The sequence below is a fragment of the Sciurus carolinensis genome, chromosome 8 (assembly GCF_902686445.1).
Source record: "Sciurus carolinensis chromosome 8, mSciCar1.2, whole genome shotgun sequence".
In the NCBI taxonomy this organism is placed as follows: Eukaryota; Metazoa; Chordata; class Mammalia; order Rodentia; family Sciuridae; genus Sciurus; species Sciurus carolinensis.
In genome coordinates this window covers 12,246,001-12,261,564 of record NC_062220.1, presented here as the reverse complement: position 1 = coordinate 12,261,564, position 15,564 = coordinate 12,246,001, and positions in this window count along the sequence as shown.

Genomic DNA, 15,564 nt, shown 5'->3' with positions numbered 1-15,564 from the left:
GTTGATAAGTAAGGCATTTTAAGTCATTAGGGAAAAGAAGATTATTTAATAACATCGAGGCAAACTAGCATTCCAAATGGAAAAACAAAAATGAAGTTAGAGCCAACATTTTATCATAAATTCCAGATGGATGATCTTTAATCTAAAGGTCTATTTTTAAAGTCCTGTTTTTAAAATTTTTCTAAAAAGATGCAGTGACTATATTTTATCCCATAAAATGCTATTTTTATATTTTAAATATAAATATATTGTCCATGCACTCTCCTTTTTGGATGTCATTGTAGGGTGTGCACATACCCTTCAACTTTGACAGAGAAGTCCTGTTTTCTTAGGAGTTCTTAAATGAGAATAGAAATATCAAATTGTAATGAAAATCATTGGTAAATATGACTTCAGAAAGTATAAAAATCTTTTTTGAAATGAAAGGCTACTATAATATAGGGACTGCTGAAGTTCTTTTACATTTTAAAGACAAGTAATAGACATCAAGCAAATACTTAGAAACAGTTTTAATAGATAAGACTAGTGTCTTCAATATACAAATAGCTCCTATGGTCCATAAGAAAAATACAAGTAAAATAATGACATGGTAGCTACCTGATAAAAAACACATCCTTCACATGGAAGGCCATACAGAGAGCCAACTACGGGAGAAGAGCAAACCAAAACAAGTCTTCTGTGACAAACACAGCTACATAAGTCAGTAGTTTCTCCTTCTTTCCCTGGAAATCACATAAGAGCAAGAATAAAGTTGAAAGAGATTCTGAAATCTTTCTTTTCTTTATTTCTAGTACCTGGGGTTGAACCCAGGGGTGTTTTCTATTGAACCACATCCACAGCCCTTTTTATTTTTATTTTGAGACAGGATCTCACTAAGTTGCTTAGGGCCTTGCTAAGTGGCCGAGGTTGGCTTTGAACTTGTGATCCCCCTGCCTCAGCTTCCCAAGCTGCTGGGATTACAGGCATGCGCCACCACACCCGGCTGAAAGCTCTATTTTCAATGATGCTAAGAAAGATAATCCACAAATTTCAAATGATGGGAAATCACTGGCAATCACAAATGGAATCAGTAAGAGTCAAGAAAGAAAGTGAAAAGAAGGCGTATGAAGAGAAAGGAGAGCCCCAGCAAGAATCCGTTCCTTTAGAAAACAGAGTCATGTAGAAACGCAGCCCGTGTAAGTTGGTAGTATCTGATGCGGCAGGACCAAGTGCAGCAACGCTGGGTGCTGGAAACACCTGCTACCTCGGTTTCTGTGGGTCAGGACTTCAGGCGTGTCTCAACAGGGTCTCTGGCGCTGGGTTCTTACTCCCAAGGTTGCAATCTCTCAAGTCTCAGCTGGGAAGCAGCTACTTCCCAGCTCTTTGACACAGTTGTGGGCAGGACTCGGTCCTCCAGCTTGCTGGACAGAGGCATCAGCTCCTCAGGAACCACGGGCTGAGGCCTCCTTCAGTTCCTCACCATGTGACTGTCTCCCCAGAGCATCGGACTTCATGAATGTGAGAGCAACAGAGTGCTGGCAAGATGGAAGTCACAGACTTTTAATTCCTTGGCAGTGCTGGGGATTGAACCCAGGTCCTTATGCCTGACAGGTAAGTGCTCTGCCCCTGAGTTACAACTCCAGCTCCAGATACACACTTTCCCACCCTAGTCAATAGCGTTTTTTCATCATTGATGGCAACTGGTTCAGATGAGCTCTAGAGAAAGGGGGGACTAAAAGGATTATGTAAAATTATGATTATAAAGCTAAGTACCAGTACCCAAATATAGACTTTCCTTAAAATCAATAAAGCCACCAACAAAAGAAAAGAAACGTACAGCACAATAAAAACCCTAAAAAAACAAAAACAAAACAAAACAAAAAAAACCCTACCAACCTTTAAGAATGAAACAAAATATAAAATAACATGTCAGGATTAAGATCAAATACAATAGATATGCAATTAAATAAAAATGGGCTTTATGCTTTAAAGAGACCAGTCTTCAGATCGGCTCAAAAAGAAAAACAAAACTATAAGAGCCATAAGTAAAACACAGTGTTACAGAAATTTTGATGATAAAAGAATTACAAACAATATGTCCGGTAAGTGTAAACAAAGAAATTTCTACCTAAAATTATTAAATAAGATAATGAGATAAATTTTTGATATTGAGATAAAAAAGGAAAATTGAGAATCGATACGAATGCCTACATGCTAAATAGTTAGCAACTCTAATTATAAAGCAGAAATCACAGAAAAGAGAAAAACATAGTGGAAACAGAGAAAAAGACACATAGAGGAAGAAATGCTAAAAGCAAAGGTTTTTAATTATCTTTGCCAAGCAGACAAAAATGAATACAAAGAAGTCAGTTTTTACTGATAGAGTCAGGAAATTCAACTTCTTTTCAAAAACCAATGGAATAGAGTGCTGAAAACTGATAAAATTAGATAAAACAGAACTGACAGTTCAATTTCATTTATATATTCAAAATCCTAAATAAAGTATTAAAAACAAAATCCAGCAGTACTTAAAACATTATCTCTATACCATACTGAATCCCACCATCATGGACATCCATAAAAACGGGATCCTAAGGAGAATAAGATCTGTTTCATGCTTGTACAATTTTATCAAAATGAATTCTACTGTCACGTATAAGTAGAAAGAGCCAATAAAAAAAATTATCTTACTGAGAAGTAGAGTTTAAGGATGATTTGATAGTAGCAAATTCATTGATATCATTTCTCATATTAATAAATATTATGGAAAATTCAGGTGATCATCTCCAAAAACACTAAAAAGCAACTGAAAAAAATTAATACTAATTTTTGATACAATAGGAATATAAATATTCAATAGCATGGACAAACATAACTATATTAGCCCAACACCTGCAGCATATTTGATGACTCTAAAAGCATTCTTCCAAAGTTCAATAATGTCAAAAGAATGAGCATTATCACCACTATTTACATTTTAAAGTTGAAAACACCCAATGTAATTAAGAGAAAGAAATTAGCATTATAGACATTGGAAAGGTAGGTAAAATATATGCTTATGTACATGGGAAATCCAAATAATCATCAACAAAGAAGCTACTGTAGAACAATGAGAATTAGTATGGAGACAGGGTACAAAATATCCATACAGAAATCAATACTGTCCAACATATAAAAGTATATGATTGAACCTAGAGGCACTTAACCACTGAGCCATATTGTCAGCCTTTTAAAATTTTTATTCAAGACAGAGTCTTGCTAAGTTGCTTAGGGCCTTGCTAAGTTGCTGAGGCTGGTTTTGAACTTGCGATAATCCTGCCTCAGTCTCCTGGTCCAGTGGAATCTATCATATCTTAAAATACAGTATGAGCCTCAAAAGTTAAAAAAGTGTGTGTGAATATACCACCCATAGAATAGATGGTCCAGACATGGAATCCATATGCATATGGCAATTTAGTATAAATTCAGAATAGATAAAGGTAATAACAAATCAGAGGAAAATCTAATAATTGATGGTGAGATAGTAGAATAGCCATCTGAAAAAAATTTCCATATCTCAAACCATATGCCAGCATTCAATCCAAATGTACCAAATATTTTAATATTAGAAATGAAACACAATTACCAGAGAAAAAATGGAGGATGAGGATTCTTTTAAAACCTTGAGGTATGGAAAATCTTTTAAATTCATAAAAGAGATCAATTAAGGGCTGGGGAGATAGCTCAGTGTGTAGAGGGCTTGCCTCACAAGCACAAGGCCCTGGGTTCGATCCCCAGCACCGCAGGAAAAAAAAAAAAAAAAAGAGAGAGAGAGAGAGAAATCAATTAAGTCTAAAACTTCTGCATGGCAAAAATTTACAAAAAAGTTACAAACAAAATAACAAGTTACGAAAATTTCTATAACCCCATTATAATGAAAGTTTAAACTTCAATGCATAAAAGCACTTAGAAACAACAGGGGAAAAAATCAACAAAAATTAAAAGAGAAAATGTAAATAATGTGAATATGTAATTCATAGAAAAAGAAATATAAATGGTTTCTTAAACACAGGAAAGATAATTTAACCTAAGTTATTAAAAGGGACATGCAAATTAAAACTCTGCTGAGACACTGTTTCTAAACTATCCATTTGGCAAAACTCCTGAACTTTGAGTACATGCTCTTTCACCAAGTCATGGGGAAACCTGTTCTTTACACATTGCTGATAGAGGTATAAATTAGCACAGTATATATGGAGAGTAATTGGACAATATCAAGTTTACTAACGCATGCACTCTTTGATTCAGCAATCCTTCTGGGGATCTTGGTGTATAGCACACCTTCTTGAAGGTCACAACGTATGCCTCACCCTCTTGGACCTGCTGGGACTTGAGTCAGGTTTAGGTCCAAAAGCAACGAGAGAGGCGGTGGAAGGAGATCTTTATCAGGATCAGTAGTGTCTTTGGCTCGAGGCGAATTCATTACAGGTTCTGCATAGGTGATCAATCTCCTCACATAAGGGAGGAAGAGCTGCTGGAGGGTGAAGATTTGGCAGAACTGAAGGGTTCATATTTCCACCTCCATTGAAATCTTCCCACGTATCTGTAACTCTGTTTTCTAGGACCCTCTGCCTCCTGACTAATGCCCTAACTCATTCAGCAGACCCTGCAAGGTTGGGAGTTCAAATGATATTGTAATTCAGTCACCCACACAGTAGATTTGTGTTTTGTTTTGCAGAAATCTCAGACTTTCAACCACAGGTGAAAAGACAGTTTCTATGATAGTCATAGAAGCTTTCTGGTCCTTTACCTGGATGTCATGCTGCACATTCCAAGCCTGGTACTCATGATTTTCTCTTGGCTACTTTCTCTAGCGGAGAGTCACCAACCATGCCACCTGCAGAGCTGCCCACGAGACAGAGAGCACTGAAATGACCTTTGCAATGTGTAACTGAAGCACTAATTTCGAAATGACACTGTGGGATGGGTTGCTGTCCTTAAAATATGGAATATGCTTGAAACTAAGGGTGTCATTTTGTGCATTCTATTCAACACACAGAATACATAGGTCCAGGAAGCTGGAGCGGACGTGAATGCATCTTCCATAGACCTGCTTGGGGAATCTGTGCTTCCTATCCACACAGCGTTAGGTTCTGTGGGCATAGAGATCTTGATTCCCGGAGTTGGAAACACTTACAAAAAGACATATAAGAAGAGTCCTAATAACAGTATGGTTCCATCTGGTCATTTATTGTGTTCCTGGTACTGAGGTCCAAGAGCCAGGGAAAGGGGTCGCCATACTGACAGGAGTATTATTAAATGATCATCATGTGAAAATGGGGGATGGGAGAAATATGTGAAGCACTCATGTGACTAGTGGGTCATCTCTTGGCATGTTCATGGCCGGATCTACTGAACATGTGAAAGCACAGCTCACTCTGTTTATGAGTTTGGCAATCAGCGATGAGGGTCTGGGACCCTTCGCCAGGAAAACCACCTAAATCAGCATTAAGTGTTGGTTAAAGGTAAAGAAAATCTGGAGTGGGTGGCAAAAGAAGATGACGATGTGAATTTATTATGACCTCATGACCAACTGCAGCAGTGGAGGCTGCCTACATCTTGCTTCATTAGACCTCACCTTCTAGGCTTTTCCAGAAATGTCAACCAACGGGCATCCTGGAGAAGCTATGAGCAGATGGAGTGAACCCAATGCCAGGTAAAACTGAGTGGTACAAGGGAGGGAATACCCTTGGTGTGCCTCCCCTCCCCCCAGCTACTCTACAATGATGTTCTCATTGCCACAGCTGTTCTCTGTTCCCAAGGAAGACCTTTATTTGACGGGAGTCACTCCACCCAAAGAAACCTAAGAGATCGCTTCATCCGCTTCTTTGTGGGGGCTCTTGGCCATCGACTCTGATGCAGGCTGACAACAACCCAGCTCCCTTGCTTTTGAGTGAGACAATTTTTGCAGTCACAGTGAATCTATATTGATCATAAAACTAATTGTTTTTTTCCTGGTTCCCTGACACAACACCTAGCCCTCACATCATCCACCGTTGTAACTGCAGAGGGATAATCGCTGCCATGTTTCTTCTAGATTTTAGCAAGAATTTATTGAACATCTAGATATGGAGGTCTGGGTGTGTATCTGCTAAGTGCAATGGGCACGTGGAAGCAGGGCCTGAGCAGTCAAGAAGCTTCCTCGGCGACCGCGGACGAGCTAAAGAGACCATTAATCAAGTACTAAGGGTTCATATTTGACCCTGGTACTGAGAGAGTGCTAAAATGAAAATTGGTGAACATCGTCTGGCAAAATCTATTTAGGATGTTTTGCTGCAAATTTTGTTTGTTCAGATAACAGATACTGGAGTTTCCATTTGCTTTGATAACAACCTATTTGGTTTGGCATTTCTAAACGTCACTATGGCCTCTTCCCCGAGTTCCTGTATACCTGTGGCCTATATGGCTGGTTACACTTGTGTGATGCACTCAGGTAAATAGGGGTGACCTCAAGATGTAAAAAGTCACCCAGAAAAAGTTCTGGAGTGAGAGGAGAGTTGTGAGGAGAACAAAGCCTTTGCAGTCAGATCAGAATTTCGAGGCAGAGGCTGAGCCAGGATGCAGCTTCTGCTGGCTTCTCGTGGAGTTGGCTTCGGTCACAGGCTTATAATAAATCTAAGTTTCAATGATCTGGATCACTGACCTTGGTGACAGACAAAAGCTTTGGAAATGGCCTTTGCAGTCAGTGACTGAATGCATTTTGAGCTTTAGTAGGCTGAGCTGACTGACATGTCTTTTAAATATAAGGAAGACTTGTCCTAGACTATGATGATGGAACCCAAGGCTGGGTGGGAGGGGATAGCGAAAGGGCACCAGTTCTTTCTGAGGACTTTTATTTCTCTTGTAGTTTAAACCTTTTCAGAGAAGTGATTGAATAAATTATTTCAGATACACTATTTGCATAGTATTTTTGATTCTATATTTGCTTACGGTGGTGATTTTTTTTTTTTTAAATGTGAAACTACTCTTGTGCCATCAGATTATCAGAATTAAGGTGCAATTATTTTTGAGGGCAACTTGTGAATAAAAGAGGAGATGGGGAATTTAACTTTTGAAGTCACTGACTTTCTGCTGTGCTGACAGACTCCTTGAGGCACTGTGATTTGGGTCAACACCAAAGGCACGATCCATTCAGACGGTGGGATCAGATACAAGAAGACTACAGTATGAGCCACATAGTGATACTTTGGTCAACAATGGGCCACAAATATGGTGGTGCTCCCTTAAAATTATAATGGACTTGAAAAATTATTATTACTTAGTGATGTCATAGCACAAAGAATTACTTAGGTGTTTGTGGCAAGGCTGGTGTTAAAAAAACTACTGCCAGTCATATAAAAGTATATAGAGCATAAGACGTTAGGTACAGTACATAACACTTGATGATAATAATAAATTACTGTTACTGGTTTACATATTAGGTGTACTATATTTTAGTTGTTATTTTAGAGTGTACTCCTACTTATTAAGAAAGTTTACTATAAAGCATTGTGCCAGCAGCAACCTCATGTATCTCATATACACAGTATCTCTGGATTGCATCAAGAAGCCATGTGATGTGATCAACCCACACCATGCGGATCTGTGTGAGTGTGCCCTCCGATGTTCACAAACAATGAGATTGCCAAGTGACTCACTTCTCAGAATGCATCCCTGTCATTAAACAATTCATAATTATTTTGTCCTTATTGCTAGGAAGTTTCAAGTGGAGAAGAAAAATAGCTGATCCAAAGACTGAGAACTGTAAGGCATTTAAGGTTCTAGCTCTAGGAATCCAAATGCAAGTCTGAGTTAAAGCCAGACTTGCATTTGTGGGGTCAATAACATTACATTTCACTGCACATGTGTACAAAGCATTTTACTGTATATATCATTATGGTTGAACTTTTACTGATCTGTTATTATTGCTATTGTTTTTGGAAAAATCACCATCAACCTTCACTAGGGAGACCAGATTTTCAAGGCCCCCACAAGAAAGACCAAAATATTTTTGAATGTACAACATATGTAAACTGAATGAAGAGGTTCGTAAAGATGGAAACCTAGACCTGCTTCTTAACAGTCTTGAGCTAGATGCAAGATTTACTGCTTCCGTTATTCTGGCATTTATATAGAGCCTTACCAACTCAGTCTCCTCAAATAACTTATATTAAAAGCATCTGTACCAAAATATGTGGTCACTCATTGTCATTATTGTAAAAAGGCAAAGCGGCTAACCTCAGTCATTGCACAAATATTTCCTTTGTGCTGCCATGTGGGGCTGTGGGGGCTGAAGAAAGTACAGTCCTTGTTCATTGAGAGAACAGCCCATTTCTCTGCAAGACCCAGAGCAACGTCTGAAAGTGAAGCACACGTTTAAGTGACTCAGACCTTAAACTGCCTTCTGCAAACTTTCTTTGAGCAAATCCTTTTGCAACTCAGAAGATGAATGGCAACGTGTGCTTCCTGAGGGAAGATCAACGAGTCACCAGTCACGGTTCATGGAAGTATTTACAGGCACTGAGGGGTGAAAAAATCACAAACTTTGTAACTTCTTAACCAGTTTTCTTTTAACTGGAGGAGGCGGGGAGGGACTGGGACACCACAGAGTATCTTGGCTGTAAAGAAAGTCAGGTCCTTCAGACATGGGGAGCAGCTCAGCAGTGCCCCTGGGCCCTGCTCTCCCCTAGAGAATTGATAGGAAGCACAGGTCACCTCACATCAGGGCGCCTCAAAACCGGCACCCCCGTCCTGAAATCTACCACATACGCAGAAAACAAAATGGACCCTTGCGCTGCTTTCCTCCACACCTGGGCGATCTCTATTCACACTTCACTGCTTAGTTTAAACTGTGGGCTCCAACTTCTGATTGGGTTTGACTGTCCTGAGCACCATCTGAAAAGTGCAGGTTCCTGAGGAGGACTCTGCTCCTGGCCTGTTCTCTCCAGCTGGGCCAGCCCTTTGGCCGCTGTCTTTGACTCTTGGTTTTGTGCTGTTTAAGGACTAGAATCCTTTCCATCTCGTCTCTCCTGACCAGCCTGGTCGTTCAGCAACCAGTAGTAATCCAGCCCTGAGAAGTAAAATCGCCAGAGCCTTGAAGAAGTTTTCTTTCTTTTGTGTTGAATTGACATTTGTGAATGATTTCCACGAACTAGGGAATTCTGAGACATCAGAATCTGAGAATATGGAAGAGGCGAGCCACCTGTTGCTGATCACAGCTAGATGTCCCTCTGACGGCCAATTCCCAAGATGAGGTGGAAGTTGAATGCCTTACTGTGCCATGCCCAGCATTCTCCTATAGACTCCCTCCTCCTGTCCAGAAACCAGCAGAGATCTGGGAAGGGAAGGACAACAGGTTCTTATTTGGATCTCATCTTGGAAATTAAAGGGTTTCTGAGGTGTGAGTCTTATGGGGAGAACCAAAGCAAATGGCAGAAGGCCTTCGAGAATGTGTTACGATGTCTTGGACTGATTTTAAGTGTTAATTCTTTCTGCCCCCTGTCTACGTTATGTCTATGCCTCCTGTTATGTTTCAGGAAGGCGCCACCGTCGGCAGGGTCTGTTATCCTGTCTGTAAGATGAGAGTGGAAGCTGAAATCCTCAGGTTGTCCTGGTGGAGGTAAGATGGTAGTGCTGGTCATTGGGTGGCAGGGTGCATTTTCAGGAGGGAGGGTGGGCAGGTGTGCTGGAAGGTCGGGTTGGATCGGTTAGTCCATTTAGAGGATCTGCAGTAACTGAGTCATTAGAAGATCACTATGCTCCTCTGTATAGCGGTGGGAACTTGAATACTGCTTCCGGTTCTGCCCGTCCTTCAACACCCCACGAAAGATCAACCAGTTCTTACTGGTCTCCAGTAATAGGTGCTCACAGGGTGACATTAACAAGGAGATAGTTTTTTTCGTCTTCCTTAGACCCATCTGTCTTAGTTAGTTCCTGCTACTGTAAGAAACTACCTGACACTGGCTAATTTATAAACAACAAAAATGAATTTTATCACAGTTCTGGAGGTTGGGAAGTCTAAGATCAAGGCTCTGGCAGGATCCCTTGACTGTTCCGTAGGTGTGACTTCTCTGGGTGGCATCCTCACACGGTGGAAGAGAAGAAAGAGTAAAAATGGCAAACGAACAAAGAGCGCGAGGGTGCTCCCTTCCACCTTTTTTATGAGGACACTAATCCAGCCCTCATGACGTCACCGCTTTCTCCCAGGACTGTCATTCTGGTGATCAAGTTTCAACATATGTAAGGGGACAAACATAGACCCTAGCACCATCACAAGTGATTTATCAGTTTTAAATCTTGAATATTTTTTTTTGGTACCAGGGATTGAACTGAGGGGTGCTTAACCATGGAGACACATCCCTAGCTCTTTTTTAATATTTTCTTTAAAGACAGAATCTTACTGAGTTGCTTAGAGCCTCGCTAAATTGCTGAGGCTGACTTTGAACTTGCCATCCTCCTGCCTCAGCCTCCAGACCACTGGGATTATAGGTGTGCGCCACTGCGCCTGGCTTTTTTTTTTTTTTTTTTTTTCTTTTGATAATACGTGATCATTGCAAAAAAATTTGGGAAAAAAGAGTACTATAAACAATTTAAAAATCTCTGACTTTTATTGCCAGAATGATCACAGCACTCATCACTCGTCCCAGACATCTTTCCTCATCTGGAATTGTGCTTTCAGAGGAGCATTGCACACAACATGCAACACCAGTACAGCAAACACTAACATGACTTCACAAAGTTAGCAAAATAAATTCATATTCTTCTTTTGGTGTGTGGGGCGTTACTGGGGATTGAACTCAAGAGCACTCGACCACTGAGCCACATCCCCAGCCCTATTTTGCATTTTATTTAGGGTCAGGGTCTCACTGAGTTGCTTAGAGCCTCGCTTTTTGCTGAGCCTGGGTTTGAACCTGTGATCCTCCTGCCTCGGCCTCCCAAGCCACTGGGATATCAGGCATGTGCCACCAACATATGCCAACATATTAAAATATGTTGTGATCTTCAATGTCAGGTACAGGAAGGTGTTTCCATACGTGTGGGAAGAGACTTGGAAACATAAAAATAAGTGCAAAAGCATGAAAAATACCAAATGATGAGTTCAAGAGCAAGGCATTCTTCCCATTTGACATAAGAAATCATGAATTTGTTTCCACAGCAAACTTTTAGGCACATAAATAAAGGAAAGTAATGGTATAAGAGATGACAAAAGACATAATGCTTAGAAGTGAAAATATTTTCCATAATTTTATTATCATTTACAGCAATTTTAAATGGAACCAGGATGAAATGAACTTGGAGATGTTTCGAAACTGCTTCACTACTGTGGTACTCTCCCTTGCTTAAACCCAGCAGGACAGTCTGGATATGCACAGTCTAAATATTTTGTTTCAAAAAAATTTTTGACATATTTGCTCATTGTTTTACAATTCATATAGTGAAGTCTGTTGTTGTAAACATTCCAGTTCTTCTCATCAATCAGGTAATCGTGGGCTGATCCTACCCAAGGTTCTTGGAAAGCACTGTTCTCCATTATAACAGTATGTTCAAAGGAGCATGCTTTCATGTATGTTGACTTTACATTTACATAAATACAAATGTTATGTTAGACTGTCCCAGGCACTTTGGAGTGCTTGTTATGATTACTTATTTTGCATAATTTTGCATAGTTTTGCATCATTCAATGATCTCTTCCTCACACACACACACACACACACACACACACACACACACAGCATAGGATTCGGAATGAAAATATTTAACTCTAGCTAGAAAATCTTCCTCTAGCAAACTTGAAGAAGTTACTTAAACTCTTTGAACATAAATTTTCTCATCTGTCATCATGGTAATTCCCATCTCACTGTTTGTTGTGAGACTACAAGGTGATAATTGAGGTGAAGTGCTTAGCACAGTGCTTGACAGACGTGATATGCATTGTATGTGTTACTAGATTTAAACAAGGATGAGATTTTCAAATTAAGATACACTGTTGCCAATATCGTATCTGAGCATCTAGATAACAAAACTGTTTGCAAAATGGTCTTAATTTTTCATCTAAATGTTGAGGAATAATACAGAGACAACCACTATGTTCTATCTTTCTATGCATTTTAAAAATTGATCAGTGGTCTGCACAATAGGCTTTAGAGAGCTTGTTAAAGAGACTGTATTTGTTTTCTGTTGCAGAATAATAAATTATGACAAGCTCAGTGGTTTAAATAACATTTACTCATAGACTTATATTTATGTAGGTCAGCAGTCCAGGCTCTGCATGTCTGAAACCCTGTTTGGGGTCTTATTGGACTGAAATTAAAGTGTTGGCTGGGACCTTGATTCTCATCTGGCACTTGGCGTCCTCGCCCAGGCTCACTGATTACTGGGGGAATTCTTTTCCTCGATCGTAAGCTGACGTCCACATCTGTGCTAGCCAGTTGCTGGGAATGGTTCTTGGACCTTGGAAGTCGTCAGTTTCTTGCCTCATAGCCTTCACAGACCACCACGACATGGATGTTTGCTTTATGCCAGGATAGACGGTGTCTTTCTGACTTTGCTACCCACTGGAGAAAACTCTACCTCTAAAGGGCACATGGGGTTAGGTCACATCCAGCCTGATAATACTACATTTTCAAGTCAACTGATTTTGGACTCTCATGACATCTGCAAAATCCCTTTACAGAAGTACTTAGATTTGTGTTTGAATCACAAGGAGAAGGTATGTGCAAGTCAGGAGCTGGGAAATGTGGAGTCCTCTTAGAATTCTGTGCACCACAGAAGCATAATCTAAGACTTACTTCCTCATGTGCTGTACTGTTTTTCCTCTGAATAAACTTACAGACATCATTTTTCCTCCTTGGATATTATCCAGGGCTCTTTCAGGTTCAAGTGGCAAAAAATTCAAACTAGGTCAAGAAAGCAAGGGACACTCATAGCTGAGAAACCCAGAGGGTTTCCTCTGGATGTGATGTGGAAAGACTCTTCAGGTGAAGATCCTTGGTTTTCCTTTGTCTTTGTCCTGCAGATTCATTCTTCCATGTGGCTGTAGAAGGTGGTAGCTGGAAGCTAGAGATCATGCTTCCAGAGAAAGGAAAACCATCTCCCTTGGCAGGGTACATTTGACAAATTGTGGGGAAGCCTTGGGTTGGCCCAATGTGGGTCAGGTGCTCCTTCCTGATCCAGTATTCTGGCCTGGGTCTAAAACACTCTGTTGGCCAGGCTGGGTCACTGCCCAGCCCTGAATCATGGTTGGAGAGTGGGGCATGGTGAATTCATTCTTGAATTCACACTGGGGACTGGTGGTGGGTAGGGAGATGGGGAAATTCAAAGGCAAAGTAGGATTGTGACAGCTCGAAACCCAGAATTAATTAGGTACCTGTTGAGAGAAAGTAATTAAGGTGAGAATAGTCAATATGATGGTGACCTTTCTGAAACAGAAATTATCTCCATTCCTACAAAAAAATGAACCCACAATGATTTAAATAGTTTGAGAAATTATAAGTGTAGCTGGTAAGTCCAGACTTGACAAATTTATGATTATAAAAATGAACCACCGTTAACTGTTAATGCCTAAATTACATGGCCAGTGCCTCTACCATTGACTTTTGGTCCTCACTGCCCTTGCTCTCTATCCGCTGTAAAAATGTTCCAAGTTATTTCTTCTGGGATGGGAAGGGGAGTTTCTGATGGCCTATGTTTTAGTCAGCTTTTTCATTGCTGCGACCAAAAGACCTGACAAGAACAATTAGAGGAGGAAAAGTTTATTTGGGGGCCTGTGGTTTCAGAGGTCTCAGGTCAGTGACAGCAGGTTCCGTTCCTCAGGGCCTGACGTGAAGTAGAACATCATGGCAGAAATGTGTGGCTGAGGAAAGAAACTGGGGACAAGGAACCAGGATGCAGAGACAAGAGCTCCTCCCTCCCCAGTTACAGACAATACACACCCCAAAGGCACACCCCATGGACCCACCTCCTCCAGCCACACCCCACCTGCCGACAGTTACCACGCAGTTAGTCCACTGATGGGGATCGATGCATTGATAAGGTTAAAACTCATAATCCAATTGCTGGAGCTCAACTTTCTTGCATTGGGTCATGCCTGAGCTTGGGGGACACCTCACATCTAAACCATAACCATCTGCATTTCATGTCTTCATGCAAGGTACTACAGGACATAGGTCTCCTCAAGTCCCCCTCTCTGGTTGATATCTGTATCCATGAGGGGGCCCGAAGAGTCTCCATGGGATGGCCCCTGTAAGACCACCAGCATCCCTCTGGAAGGGGCTGTGTCCGGAATGCCGACTCTGCAGAGGTGGTGAAATGCTCCTCTTCAGCTGAAGTACCTAAATACCCTGACCTTGAATGGGCCCAGAGAGACAGGAAAGCAAAACATTTGCTCCAAAGTATAATTTTTTTTCTTTGACTGATCAAATTTCCAAAAATGGTTTTCTATAAAGTTTAGGATACCATTGAAATATGTCATAGGGGCATATCCACATTGTGATCTGGCTCACTCTGACCTCTCTGGCATCACCTTTTGACATTTGCCCCTCCATCCCCTGCTTACACACCTCTTCGTGTCCTGTTGTTCTGAAAAACCTCAAGATCTCTCTCTCTTCCTATGCTTTTTCCTGTCATGATCTTTTCTCCTTAGTTTACGTCCCTTCTTTTCTTTTTATTTTTATTTTTTGTGTGTAATCATACATTTACCTAGGGTAATAGTTTTTGATTCATTCTGTTATTTTTTTCTCCCCCCACCTCTCCCACCCCTCTTATCCCTCTATACAGTCCCTCCTTCCTCCATTCTTGCCCCACTTCCCAACCCCTATGTGTCATCATCCGCTTATCAGCAAGATCATTTGTCCTTTAGATTTTTGAAATTGGCTTATCTCACTTAGCATGATATTCTCCAACTGCATCCATTTGCCTGCAAATGCCATAATTTTATTATTCTTTATGGCTGAGTAATATTCCATGGTGTGTGTATGTGTGTGTGTGTGTGTGTGTATATATATATATATATATATATATATATATATATATATATATACCACAGTTTCTTTATTCATTCAACAATTGTGGGGCATCTAGGTTGGTTCCACAGTCTGGCTATTGTGAATTGAGCAGCTATGAACATTGATGTGGCTGCATCTCTGTAGTATGCTGATTTTAAGTCCTTTGGGTATAGGCCAAGGAGTGGGATAGCTGGGTCAAATGGTGGTTCCATTCCAAGCTTTCTAAGGAATCTCCACACTGCTTTCCAGAGTGGCTGCACTAATTTGAAGCCCCACCAGCAAGGTCTGAGTGTACCTTTTCCCCCATATCCTCTCCAACACCTATTGTTGCTTGTGTTCTTGATAATCACCATTCTAATTGGACGCCCCTCCTTTTCTATCCTCGCTTCTTATGTGAAATTCAAGATTGAAGTTAAGCATTCCATCTTCTCGCGAGACCTCCCAATGTCCACCTTCTCTTACCTCTTCCCCTCTACATCGCACCAGATTTTGGGCACTTCTAATGCTCTCCAGAGGCAGGATGTTGTAAAGAAGAACGAAGGCAATGTAGGTGGTTGGACTGAGC